We start from the raw sequence: 15,520 nt of genomic DNA, 5'->3' as shown, positions 1-15,520 counted from the left end.
AACGAATCAGAAGCCAACGTTTAAGAAAGGGCAGTGACACAAGCCAATGACAAATATGGGCCAAGAGTGGGCGAAGCTTCACGTCCATACTCGAATACAACATGCCTCAGAGCAGCGCGTGTGCTGCCCAGGCTCGACCTAAAAATGATACAATATAGAAGAAAGGCAGTGTTAGAGCACAGAACTTAAGCACAAAGAGAGGCAGTATCTCTTGATTATTTCACTTGACTCGTTTTGGCTCTGCTGATTCACAGCAGGTAATGTCAACATAAATTATAGAGCACTCAAATGTATTCCCGTTTTTCTTTCCACATTCATCTTTTATATGTACTCTTTGTAACTGTCATAATAAGTCTTACCTACTTTTACTACGTTTCAGTCCTTTGTCAACTACACAAATGACATAAACCATGTGTCCTCCACTCTCCATACAATCATTTGCACAGTCAATAGGTCTGACGTTTCATATGAAGTTCTGCTTACTCGACTGATGTGTGGTTTAGCAGATTGGTAAGTGCGAGAATGAATCCAAGGGTGGATGAGTAGATGACTGAATGGATGGCCGAGTTCACAGACAGCTGCATGGAGCAATAAGTGTGTAAACAGATGAGTAAAGGAATCTGCATGAATGAATGTTTGAGTATTCCTATACAAACATGATTGAACATATGGGAAGAGAGTTGACTGGATAAATAGGGGAATTGATAGACTAATGAGTGGTGAATCAGTGAATACATTGATGGCTGAGGGCAAAGTGTAGGTGGGGTCAAGGTCACATTGGTAGCAGAAAGTTGCTGTCCCATCCCACAAATAATGCTCACTCAGTCATCTTTGCACTCACTCATCCCTCTATCTAGAACAGTGGTTCTTAAGTTGTTGTGTGGGGACACTTGGAGGTCCACGAAGCCTACATAGGGAATCCGTGACTGCTTAGAATTTGAAAGATTATTAACATCTCAATAAACTGTACATAAAGGAACAAAATGTAAAATTGAACATTTTAAAATGGTCTGTAAATGTTAGGAATTTGAAATTGGGGGCTAAAAATGAAGTTAGTATCTGCAGACTGATTCTTGGGAGCAGTGCAAATGTATCAAATAGTATATAGTATGGATGAGTGACCTCAGTTGAATTTAGAAAAGCTCCAACATTCCCATTAAAACTAAAAATGTTATTTATCTTTACTTTTTGAATTAAATGCAATATTTCATATTTCGTTTATTTGTATGATGAATGCTTATTTCTGTTTTTTTTGTGTATTGTTTTGTGGCTCAAATCATCAACAATGCTTGGGCTGGGTCTTTGGCTTCCACTAATGAGTCAGTGGGTATCCCCAGATTCCAATAATGATTAAGTGGGGGTCCACATAAGTAAAACGATTAAGAACCACTGGTCTAGAAGAATCGGAAATGGCTGCAATGTATGTTGCATCCTTTCTTCAATAGTGGAAAAGAAAACAACTCTATCCTAAAATTGATCGTTTATATAGCGCATAACACTATGGATGGGTGAAAAGGAACCTTTGCCAGAAAAGTCAGAGTTCTGCTTTAGCGAAGCAAACGAACTTTCTTACTCCACCGATGTGAAGCTTCTCTGCCCACAGTCCATGCAATACCAGTCTCAAAATGTCAGGCGCTGCATGGGATGAAGTTTACGTAACTGCCTGCAAAAGACCATAAAAACACTGCTGCAAGATATATACCTGAATTGTTGGTTGGCATTGAGCAACAGGTGTTAATAACTAACCAACCGAATGGCACCAATTTAGTCAGCTTCAATAGAATAAATGGTTGAGGTAAAAAATAAGAGGTTTAAAAAAGTGCAATCAGGTTACTGTTAAGTCAGAAAACTAGACCGCTGACCAGAACGAGGGTGGGACTTCTGTTACGATGCACTTCTGGGCGAATGCGCCTGACAACAACTTGCAGTCGCATTTGCTCCTGCTTCGAGAGCTCTTTCACCGGACCTGACGTCTTGTACTTTTATTGTTTTTTTCCTTTCCAAGTTCCCTTATGTATCCTTTCCCTGCTTCCCCAGGTCCTCTGTGTTTTGTACTCTATGTCAGAAGATTGAACTTCTGCTATTACACTTTGCTTTGGCACCCTGGGGAGCATTACCAGTATTAAGGTCGGTGCCTGCTCTTACCTGTATAGGTTTTTGGTAAACATGCTAGTTTGTGGGGCTGATGTCTGCTCTGAAATTATACCTTTAAAAAATGTTTGCTTATTGACCTTTATACCTTCAGAGAATACATTCAGATCACTCCTTCCAAGAGCAAGTGCAGGGTCCCTCCTCCAGCTACTGTCATTTCAGTCCAGGTTTTGCCATCACTAACCTGCAACACCAATCATTCCTGTGTTTTCTGTCTCTTTTCACATTTTCCCTCCCTTCTCTTGTAAGGTGTTATGTTATTTGATACCTCCAGGGAGTCGGGGACACCTAAGACTTTGAGCGGATTGACGTCTTCAGCCTAAGCTTGAAAGAATATCTTTTTGCTGTGCTACGTTGCATTTTTTGTTTTTTTTTATTTTGGACTGGGACAGCTAGTGTCATTAAACCCCTGGGCAATCTGGGCCTGCCAAACATTACGGAAACTTAAATTGAAACATAACCCTTTTTGGCCATTTCAATTATAGTATTAACACTGTGTAAGTAATTTGTCATTGTTCCTTATAAACTCTAGGTCAAGCCGAATAGTGTTATAGCCGAATGTAAGTTATACCTTCACTTACAATTAAAAAGGGGTAACATTAACTTCCGTTCTATGTTCATAGAGAGAATGCAGCCAAATCAAATGCTTTATCACTACACCAGTTCAAAAAACTATTTTTCTAAAACTCGGGCTAGGAGGGAGATAGAAATTCATTGCTACAGTAGAAAACTAACTGAAGAACGTAAATATTATTATTCAGCAATGTTTTTACTTTAGAAGAGTGTTAGAAGTGTGTCTTTTCTCACTACAGGTTGTTTTGGTAGCCTTATGCCTCTTCCTGTAGCTGAGACTACAGTGGTTCACCAGTTAATTGACCTCATTCATACATACTCCCCTTCCTGGAGACATGTTCAATTGCAAATTATGAAATCTTTTCGTAAACAAAAGCCTTCCTACTGTCATTTTCCTTCTGTTTTGACAGCCATGTTTCAAGTTCCTAAGGCTTGGCTTTTTTGATGGGGGAGATCTCATAGATTAGGAGTGAAAACTCCCAGAGAACGGGCATGTCTCTGCTTTGATTCTACAAGGTCTAGTGGCGGTTCCACCGCTATGGTGAAGGAGCATCGCCCCACTGCTTTTGAGCAGTGCAAAGTAAAGGAAATATAAGAACATAAAATAACTTTGAGTTATTTTATGTTTTCTTTGCTCGGGGCGGCCCTACTCTCAGAGCAGGGCAAGGGTGGAGTGGTTTGCTCATTCCTAATTGTGCAATGACTTTTTAGTCGGCCCTCCCGGGCCGCCCAAAACAGTCATGTGCACATTCCCTGTTCTCCATGCAGCCTGCATTACAGCCTGCATGGAGAACATGCCCAGGCCCCCATTCCCTGGTTGAGCGTCGAACCAGGACGCTCAAAACCAATCATTGCAGCATTGTGATTGGTCAGGGGAGCCTGGGTGTTTACCAATCACAATGCTGCATTGCAGCGTTGTGATTGGTCAGGGGAGCTTGACAGTTTTTCCTGTCTTCCTGTTCCTCGAGTCCAACAAGGAGAGTAGGAGCAGGGTTGTAGAACCCGACAGCAAGGTAAGTGTATATTTTTTGGTTTCTTTTTTATTTTGCATTGTGCAACCCTGTGCCCCCCCACTCCTTTCCACACGTCCTCCCCTGCCCCGCCATCTGCGAGTCATGCCGGCTGCCACTGAGAGGGTCTTGAGGCGGTTGCCTCTAAATAGAGTTAAGAGAGGGAAGGAACCACAAGCTTAGTACTACTATTTCCTGCATGTTTTCTCTGAAAAACTGAAAGCAGTCTTGGTGCTGAAAAAGAGAGCGAGAGAATATGTGTGTCAATGTGGACATGATTCAATTAAGGGAATTGGCTAATGACTGCTACCAACATTTTCCAGGCAGAGAGCTAAATGGGATTTAGATGGATGATGATGACCTACGTGGAACAATTGCCTCTCCTCACACCTGCATATAAAGCAGTGGTAGTGGACGCAGCTATAAATTCTAGATGTTATTATTGTAACAGCCTCTGTTGTAGTCTACCTTCATTCTAATTGCAGCAGCTGCAGTGAGGGTAGAACAGATTGATTCGGGAGATTATTGGCCTCTGAAGAAGGCATCACATCTTACAGACAAAATGGCTCCTGCATTGACTTGATGTGGATGCCGCATCTACATCAAAATACAAGCCATCATGGTTAAATGCATCCAGAAGGCATCTTCACAGTTTCTTCACAGGTGTAATGTTAGGAGCCTGAACCAGTGGCTTATCTAGATCTCCCACCTATTTAAAACTTCAGCTTAGGGGTGTGGGAGCAATCTCTGTCATGGACGCCGATTCACCAATATGTCAGGGGTAGCAGAAGTACCCTTAGACCTTATTGTCATCAAAGCAAATGACATCATATGACACGTGACCCAGAATTTTCCCAGAAAGTAATGTCCCTTGACCTTAAACCAGATAATATTCTGATAATTGACATGACTGAATTTATGTTATAACTGTATCATTAATATATAAATACAACGCAAATGTCTCTTTTGGATACACCTTTAAGAAGGTGCTACCATAATCTTTGAAAGTGGCGGAGTATACAATACTTGCCCTAAACTGTACTGACTAAGGTGAATGTACCAGAACTCTTTTGAATGGGTTCATGTGTAAGGGGTTCTCTCCACAAATGGGTAAAATAACGTATTGTAAAGCAAACGTTTGACATACATCGGCTAAAAAAGCCATAGGCAATGAAAGGGCACTCATTAAATATAATATAAGACCTTTCATGGTGTACCAAGCCAATTAAATATGCCATTCCATAGCACTTGACCCACTTTTTTTCAAAATGTGCCACAGATGCCTCCACATGCCAAAAACAACCTACATTGTGGCATGGTCAGCATCTTGCCATGGGTGCCACTATATGCCCTGGGTGCTCCCCTATGACAAAAAAGTGTATATAATATGCTAGTCCCAGAAGTTTGCTTTTAATGTTGTCCATGCACCGTGGGTCAACCATACGTCACCCATGCAAGCTGATGCACATGCTCTCAGTTTCGAGGCTCGTGCTGTGGAAATGCTTGTCCCTAGACATTAAGAATATTTCTCACTCTCCACATTAAAGAAAGCACTGGAAATTCACTTATTTCGAGCAAGTTGTAAGACCCATGCCAAAAGAACGATTGGCATTAGCATGTCATTACAAACATACTCAGCCATGCATTCAAAAACATGCCTGTGCTACAGACAGATGTTTAACATCCTTTATGCTCCTCCACACATACTTCTGAAATATGTTTGCCTTCCACAGAAACTAGCACAACCTACATGCTATGCAGTCTCCTTGGTACATACATTGCTACACCCAGAGTGCTGCATCAGCATTAAAAGACAAGCAGACGATAATGAAAGTAAGAGGTGTGGGCACTGGCAAGCTCTGAACCTTATTACTGATATGTATCTTGGCCCAGCATTACCAATATTGCATGCTGCGGATTAGCGTTTCTAGCAACTTTCGACAAGTAATAGCACTTAATGACACAGTTTAGGGATGGCCATATGTGATATTATTGATGCCATCAGAAAATCATGTCACAAGTTCTGCAATTGATAAATTCATTGATTTAATTAATATTGTCTCTGAAGGTGTCATTTATGAAATCTTCTCTGAGATTTAGGATTAGATCACAAGAAGGGTGTTTTGGGCTAATGTGTGATTGTGAAGGAACCAAAACACTGTCCGTCGTTATTTTAGGATAATTTGGATAGCTATAACATTATATTAACATTTTTTTTAATGAGTTGACTTTCTTTTCATCAATTATAGCAATTACCATAAACATTCACATTAAATTATGCATTACACTACATTTGTTATACAATTACAAATATTTTAAATAAATATATTATTTTAAATGAATGATAAAAACACAATATAAACAAGAATAATCATTACTAAATTTTAAAAAGTGTAAAGAAAATATTCCAAATGTATTCAACCATTGTAAATATTTTTGGAAAATAGGTACCAAAATGTAGTATACTAAAACACAAAAGGAAAATTAAAAAATAACTTAAAAAACAAAAGAAAAATAGACAGATAATAAAATAAATGCAAAAATATAAGCTTTATATTAAAAATGCTCTAAAAATATATTAAAAAGTCAGAATTAAGTAACTTAGACCCGACCTAGAAATCATTTAATAAAACAAACTTAAAATAGTAATTCAAATACTCTATTCTAACTACAATCCTACACACATTAGGGAAATGTATACATTTTGAGGTAAGGTACCCAGAACTCATTTTATATCCTTCTTGAAGAGTAAGAGTTGTCTTGTGAGTCTCATCCTTACTGACAGGTCATCCCAGGGAGAACAGACCAGATCTAGGATGGCCAGGCAACCCGCACTCTTCTTGTTTCTTGGTGGCATCAGCAGTTTTTGTGGTTCAATCTATAGGACATATCTGCAATATGTTTTTCAGATATGGGGGTGACATACCAGGGACAATATTGCAAGGCAAGACTAAAATTTGTTGTTCAGATGTGTTGTAACCTCTATAGGAAGCCAAGTCATCCTTTCAAGACTAGAAATATGTAGACTTTTCAGCAAATTAATCAACGCCCTCAAATCTGAATTCTGTAAGATTTGCTGTGGTAGCGTTCAAGCTTGCTTCCCCTCTCATTAGTACCAGTTTAATACCAAATTAAAGCAATAAGCAACAGGAAGGTGACCAGCCAACCTATGCAAAAGGCCTTCCACTGCACGGCAACAGGTGCCTCTGCGTTGTTCATAACTTTTGAACCATTTGAGCTAGAGACAAAAAGTTGGGGGGATAAAATCTGTAGATTTTGCAGCAGATGATGGAGTATGTGGCAAATGTGGCAAGTCTACAATTATGCGAAAATCGTGGCACAGTTGCATAATTCCAGTGGCTCTGCCTTTAACTGTTGTCATTATCTGCAAAGGAAGCATCCTGATTTGCTGTCCATCTCCCAAAACGTCTACGGTAGACACTGATTCCAAATATGATCCCATTTACACTCATCCTTGTTTCTCAGGAAGTAAATTAACTTCACAAATATCCAAGGGAAAGCTTCCAGAGACCCAACACTTCGACTTTTGCATAACAGGAGCCAAGCATGTAAACAGTCATGAATTTGGAAGACTCCATCGACAAAGGTTTTTAATTGACTGGAATGTAACATGTAAGGGGTAACGACACCCTCTACCTATGGACATATTTTCTCCTTCATATGTAATTGACTGGAATGTAACATGTAAGGGGTAACTACACCCTCTACCTATGGACATATTTTCTCCTTCATATGTAATCTAGGTTTTACTTTTAACTGCCTTCAATGATCTCCTATTTAGTTATTCGGAACTATTGGTCTCGCTTTCCAAGCGACGGCTCTAGAATATAAACTTACAAAAGGCTTTAATGTCTTCTGTGTAGCTAAAAACCTTTATTGAATGAGTATGCTCCAATGGCGAAGCATAATGTTCGCATGATCAGTTACGTAAAACCAGATTTTCTAAAGAAATATATTGCACACAAAATGTAACTGGACTGTAAACCACAGAAATATGTAGTCCACAAGAATTATTATGACAGGAACAGTAAAGCTGGCGAGGAAGCCATAAATCGTGAAACTTTCATGGCAAATCGTGCTGAGGAAAAACTGCGCGCAGCTGCTGAGCAAGAGGACTCATCTGTGCATTTTGAACAGAGATCACACACATCGGCTCGGATAAAGAACATTTTTTCTATACTTTGATTTAAAATAAAAGTAAAAAAATCAATGGAGGCGAGTGCACGGCTTGAAAATGTTCCACCTATTTGGCAAACAAACCTCCCTGGGGCTAGTACTAATCAGTGCTTAATTTGTGCCGGTGCTTTCCGGTGCTTAGCACCGGCACTTATTTTTCAGGGCCGGGTCTACACCATGCGTCTGCACTTTATATGTCATTGTGGCAAAGTCAGTAATATAATTACCTCACTTACTGACTCATTGCTGCAGGCAGTGTTGTTCGTCGCCCGAGTCTCCCACAGTCATGAAGAGTAGCTGTGAGAGACAGTAATAAAATTAAAAAATTAATTCCCGCTATATGCGATCTTGCCTTAGGTGGTGCGGCGGCCCTTAGCTCAGTGTTGCCGGTGGGCAGGACACTGATTGGGCTGGATTTGGTTCAGCGGGGGTCGGGGCTGTGCGTGCTGCGTCATGCGTGATGACCTTTCTTTCCCAACATCACCATCTGCAAGCACAACCGGTTCGGTAAGTCGGCCATCACCAAATCAATCCACAGTAAGTCTTTCGGCATGTGGGAGTTCTTCCAGTGCACGGGCCACAAAATGGCGGACATGCTGCTCCACTGCCAGTACCGCAATGACGACTGCGGCGTTGTCAACTTCACCACTCACCACTGTGAGTAATCATTTAGCGCAGGAAAACTAGAGGGTGTATCAATTGTGTCATGAAGAGATTCAAAATGTGACGCAGTGCTTGTTAAACTACATTATCATTGTTCTTGTGTTTATTATTACCATCATTGCTAGCTCCATTAGATTCCTCACGTGCGATTATATGGTGTGTCTTATCATTGGAGGCTGTGTACGTCTGAGGGTAGAAAAGAATTTCAGTTTCGGTATTGTTTACTTATTTACAGCCACTGTAAAATATGTTCGCCGGGCTGGTGTCCTTATCTCAGATATGTATTAAACTATTAAGGCTACTCTTTCAGGTTTTCTTTCTTTCGAGGTCAACAAAAGGAATGGCCCAAACTTAAATTGTAGCAACGCCTGAATTTACTACTCTACGGAATGGCAAAGTCTGCTGCATCTGCGAGTGCTGTATACAGTCACAAGTTAGTGACCAGACTAACTTTGGCAACACTAGAGAGACTATAATAAAACATGTGTCTCTTTATCTATAAACACGCACACACCTAAATGGCATGCAAAATGTGTGAGTCTGTTTTATGATCACACGGAAGCCTTTCATCAGCGGTAGAGTGTGCAGCTTCCGAAGATCCCTGAGTTTCAAAGTGTGCGCTGGTAGGTACATTTTTGCAGAAAGAGTTCAGCTGATATGGTATGTGGAGCTGTGGCGTAATGAAACTTGCGGGGGCCTGCAAAGTACATGGAGGGTGCCCCCCATGGAGCCCGCAGGCCCCCTCACCCTGCACCGCAGGGGCTTATGTTACACCACTGATTTTGGACCAGGTGCACGGAGATGTAGGCAGGGGCGGCTCTAGGCTCATGGTGGCCCTGTGCAGGGAGCGCAGGTAGGGGGCCCCGGAAGAGGGGGTCCGGGCGGGGCGGAGCTCAGGAAGGTGTTTTAATAAAACGTCCAGAAAAGGCGTTAGATGACCAGTAACATGGTAACAGAAAAACGACGTTTACTTTTTGAGTGCTCATCACTTGGATACTTTGTTTTAGAATCTGGGTCTCTGGAGGGACCCCTTTCAACAAGAAAAACACGTTGCGCGTCCGTAAGAGAGTTCGGCCACAAATTAGGATCCCTCCAATCACATAAATCATATTCAGAACACGGGTCTGTAACATGGTCTTGCTCTTTGGCTTCCTTTTCAATACCAGCATCATCCGTCTGTAAACTCTGAACCTCCTTCAGAATGCCAGATGTTGATTGACCGATGAATGATGTTTCAGTTTCTCTGTCTGAGGGTCTTTTGTAATAATCCTCATCCTGAGTTGGTAATTGCTGCATGTTTGTATCAATTTCAGAGTCACCTTGTTCATTTTCATTGGTCTGCTCATGAGTATCATTCTGCTCATGGATATCATAATTTTTTTGTTCTTCTTTATGGTCATCAGCGCCTGTTTTACCTAGTGCATCAGCAGTACTCTGGCCAGAGGATTCTCCATCTTTAGGTTTCCCTTGGGTGATAAAGTTCAGGATTGCTCCTTCCTGTGACACTACGAAAGCCTGCTGAGCCACCTTTCTCTTTCGTTTCGAATAACCAGATTTGTGTACTCGAATTCTCTTCATTTTGCTTGCAATGCAGCGGGCGAGGCTAGCAGTGGGTAGGGAAAAAAAGAAGACAATCAGCAGTGGCGGTTGCTGAAAGATTTTGATGTGTAATTTTTATTTTCTTGCAAAAACAACAGTTGATGGACAGAATGCAGAACAATGTCATACATTCACCACAGTACAGAGATCTGGGCCTAAATCCATCGTTTTTTTGCTCACCACACCACCCCAGTTCAGACATGGCCATATGCAAATCAGCCTTGACCCTGTGCCTCATGGGAACAGTCCAGCCCGAACTGCCAAGCCATGTCTTCCCTGGACTACACAATGAAGGACCAGCATACCTTAATGAACGAGTGAATTTCCACCAACCTACCAGGAAAATATGTTCCAGAACCATCTCCCTAGCAGCCACCCAATGCAGCCGCTGATAAAACAGTGGAGGCCGCTACTCCTCCCACCTGGCAGTGAAGACCTGAAAACCCTCCCCCTGCACCTCAGAGCCTCACCATCGCTCCAGCAGTTCAGGAAGGACCACAAGACCTCGCTGTTCAACCAACAAGCAGCATGATCCAGCAGCATGAATCCCACACCGCCTCGAGACCCTTATGTGTGAAGCAGCTGAGCTTTACAAACCCTGACTGATTGATAGTAATTACCCTTCCCACTACATGTATGACACATTATGAGGACTAGCCACATATGGAAGGTTTATTTGAAGAGTGTTATAAAACTATAGGGTAGATCATGTGACTTGGCATACAAGGTCTGTTTTATCAGTCCACTGAGAACAGTGGAGCCTGGAGAATAGTTCATGATCTATTTGGGAAGTGACATTAGCAGGAAGAGAGTAAGCTACCTTGAAATCATGGCACACAGAGACCTGTCTCAGTACGTCACTAACTGATCCTGAAGACAGCCTACAGGTAACCAAAGACTCGTCCACTTTACCACATTGTCAAAAGACAAAATACAATATATTTAATTAAGGTTTCTTGTATAGTGCCATATTCCAGCAACCAGTTCTGCTCGCTTTACAGAGCACCTATTAAACAAGGATTACTTACAGTGAGTCCTAAGGCTATGAAAAGGCACTAGAGGTTCACTGAAGCAAAATTAATGTGCAAGGAACATCCAGTCAGGAGACAACTTTCAAGCAGATGTACGAATCACTAGCACAGCGTACCAACGACCCCATGGGCCGTGGCATAAGCAAGGAAAATGGCCCCTTTGGCTGCTGCTCAGGAAGTAGAATATAGCAATTATCAGGGTTCAATGGGCCCCTGAGGGTTTTGGGTCTCAGTACCACTGTACTTGCTGAACCAATGTTAACTATGCCCCTAGTATGGACAGAGAAGGCTGCTTCACCAATTGCAAACTGAGGACTAGTTAAACTAGTTTTCTCTGCTAGTCACATGACAAGCACAGGAATGTAATTAAACAACTGATCAAGAAGCCAGTCTCCTACCAAGGTCTCTGCAAAAGGGCATTAGATTGAGTTAACATGGGTAGGCACTGCCATCCTATTCCAGGCGTCCATCCATAGGTGCTTGCATTTCATGTCTGCCTCAACACCATATAAACAGACATATCCAAATGCCAAGTACATTCGAACACTCAATGTTTTAAAAGATTTGTGCAGGCAGATCCACTCATTAGATCACAAGTATCAGCTTTATACTCTGTTTTCATGATTGTTGATAAGTAATTGTAATCATTTCAATGAATCCTTAACATTACGTCTAACACCTCGTACCCTGCTCTCCTCTTCCCCCCAATACGACCGTGCCTCCCAAGTTACACCTCCAAAAGTCACCATGCCTCCCCTCAGCCACAAGTAAACACCGCCCCTGCACTCCTGACTCACATTTCCCTCAACATACAGCGCCGATCTGTACCACTCCCTACCCCTGGCGCACAGTGACCACCTCTCCGACCCGCGCCCTCTCAGAGATGAATCGTGAGAGAGAGGCTCTCTCTCACAATTCATCATGCCCTCCCTTCCCATGACCACCAGAATACCTCCAGCTCGCCACCTCACATGGCTTACCTCCACCCAGACCCAAAGCACACACCCTCTACAATAACATCCTCACCCAACCTTCCCCATGCCCCCGGCTCCTCGCCCCCACGGGCTGGGATACATTCCTATGCCTGATCTGCCCTCCTCCCCAGGGCTCCCCACACCCTCGTCCAATGGCTCACCTTCCCTCTGGTTCACTCTGCAGTGGCACACGCTGACCTCCTCACTCCCCCTCCCCATGCCCTGACCCTCGGGCTGCTCACCTCGCAGCTGGCACCAAAGGTTGCACACTGGCATGCTATCCTCTGCAAGGCGGCCTTTCTTGCCCAGGGTCTCTAGGCGCGCCGGTGCATGGCCTCGGCCGGTCTCGGTGCTGCTCGCTGCACGCCGGGCACGGGTGCTGCCACCCCTCCTGCCGCCAGTGATGCATGGTGCTTCTGTAACCCCTTCGCTGCAGGACTCGCGGGCACTGCGCATGCGCGCGCATGCGAGCCTCCGGAGGTGCCAGATCTGGACTATTAAAACAAGCTCGATTCTCCTGGAAAAAAAGTTCTAAACAAGCACAAGACCTACCAGAAGAGCCCGAAACAAGGCCGACCCCACACAAAGACGAGACTGGGTTAGAAAGGAAAAGAGTATAAGAACAACCATTCAGCGTGCATCACATTCGATTTAGCACGCCTCAGTCATTCATGCGCCAAATCCCTGCCAGGGGCTGCCACGAATATGTATTGTATCCGATTCCTCGTGGTGGCCCCTGGGGTTTGGTGGCCCTGTGCAGGTGCACAGCTTGCACATGCCTAAGGCCGCCCCTGATGTAGGCGGCATCAGTCAGCCCTGGAAAGCATGTAATGTGAGGGTAGCCGCGGTGCCTATTTGAACACTGCATCCCCGCCATAGCATTTCTACTCTCAGTGCTACGTCATCAAAAGGCACCTTTATTCATAAAGGCCTGAACGATAATGCTACAAAGAAATTTTTATGAGGGACAAGCCAGTTAAGAACTAGCAGCTAACATCTGTGAGTTCATTTTTGCAAAAGCCAACTCAGCATTTCATCATTCTGAGAATGATACATTCGACAGTCAATTAGCCACAGTTATGAAAAAAGTCAGTACACGGGATTGTACAGACGGAGACATATTCTTTGTAAAGGAAATAGCTTTTTAAACGAGCGTCAAGCCTAAAACGCACAGACAATAAAATGGATTGAAGAAAACGCAGCATTTCAAGCTCTGAATTTATGACCTGAAACAGGTGGAATAAAGCTGGCGACCCTGCAGTACAGAAAATAATGAGAACTGTGTCATTCTCTGTGTGCAATGCTCTTCAACGGCAGTTTGGCAGAGGGAAGTGAGTGGGGTGTTCTGATTGTTACAGTGGTGGGTAGGACAGCATCAAGGTGTGCACTGACAATGTGCATTCTTAGAGGAAGTAACTTTGGTAATTTCGTAATTTGAGCACCCGTGCTTTTCATGAGCACCAGTTAAGGACATTTATGCATGAGGAGATGAAGTGATTTGCCCAGTAAGAGGATGTTGAGCCGACGTCGAGACTTGACCCGCCACTGCAAGCCAGCAGCTCTGACCATTATGACACATCCTCTCCTCGCTTTCATGGTTGTTCTATTTTAGGTGGCGGTAACATGAGAAATGGGCTGGTAGAAGCTTCCTCCAGACGAGAGCCCCAGCACTTATATTTTTACAAATTAACCACTGGTACTAATTGTCCAACACTTTGCCGCTGTGACAGACCATAGGAGGTATCACCAGAACAGATGACTTGCCCACGTATCAAAAGGGGCATCCGTTGCTTTTTTTATTTGCATTTTTTTATAGTGAGAGCCTGGCCAGGGACATCAGAACCCTTTACAACATATCTCCTTTCCTTTTCTTAGTATGTTATGAAATGCTCTTCAATTGCATACATGGCACAATTCAATAAATGTAATAAATGATGTTCCACACCCCGACCAGCGCTGCAAGCCCTATGCAAGAAAGATCAAATTCCAAATTATGGAACCAAATTAGTAGATATGGTGAGAGTAGCGCTACATTAAAATATAGAATAATACAAGTTTGCCTGCAGAATAATCCCATTAGCAGGAGTGCGAGGCACAGAATACAATATTGAATATGAAGGTGATGAAAGGAGTGGAATGCAGTGTGTCCTCCAAAACTGGTCTTCAGTAGGAAATTATATGCTGGAGTATCAGTACCAGAGCCACTATGGTGTTCATCATTAAGCATGACTCTCTACCTCTGAAATCTTTAATAAATTCGCATTCCAGTTTGAATATTGCTCAGTGTCAGAATGGGAATCTACACTAAAGAAGGAGAAATTGGTTGCATTACGGAACAATGAATGCCTTAACTATGCATGCCTTTACAACGCAATCGCTGCAACAACCCTACCAGTACAACGCAAGTCTTTACCAAGCATGTCTCTACTTCATACATAGGGATACATTGCACGTACCTTTACCACACATGCTATTATCACGCAAGCCTTTACCATGTATACCTATACAGCGCATATATTGTAAATACAGTAGAAATGTACTTTCCCCCAAAGGACTTTTTTTCCACTTCCTACAACAACAAAAATGTAAAAGGGACACTAAAATTAGAAGCAAGACTTCAATTCTCAACTTTGTCATTGAAATGTGGCCAAATGCACATTTCATTTAGATAAAAGGGTTTCCTGATATGTCGATTACAGAGGAGTCCTTCCAATATTTCTACGACACAATACATGTACTTCCCCTGTAAAATGGCTGACATTCTGAAAGTAGAATGCGATAAAACATTATTTTCAAACAAAGAAATTGTACGTTCTGTCACAATCTAAAACACGTTTCAATATGCTGCCTAACACATATTTTGGTTTGAAATAAGGAACACTACTCACTAAATGTATATAAACAGCCGCTCACCATTTTGTGATCAGTGGTACACTGACTTCCTTCCTGACCACGCACAGCATTAGGAGCAGAATACTGACAGTGACAGAAAGTTGGAAAGAGTGCCATCTAGCTACCAAAGTAGGTATACAATTATACAGTGCTCCCAATAACAATTGGACAATGGCAAATGCTAAATTTAGAAAGATTTTTTTACATATTTTACAGAATTTGAAAATCACTATGGGGAACTCGAATTCCATTACTGATCACAGACCACGAGAAGGTAAATCTTTTATAAATGTTTGCAATACTACTAATTTTAATACATTTTACACAATTTTAGCAATTGTAGCAAGTCAAAATTATGTCTCAGCAGAAAATTCGCTCAACAAAAAATGTGCTTTTTAAAAGAATACTGTAAGACACCCTACAACAGACC

Source organism: Triturus cristatus, chromosome 1_1 (genome assembly GCF_964204655.1).
Source record: "Triturus cristatus chromosome 1_1, aTriCri1.1, whole genome shotgun sequence".
Lineage (NCBI taxonomy): Eukaryota > Metazoa > Chordata > Amphibia > Caudata > Salamandridae > Triturus > Triturus cristatus.
The sequence above is the reverse complement of the archived record's forward strand: the minus strand, read 5'-3'. Positions refer to the sequence as shown.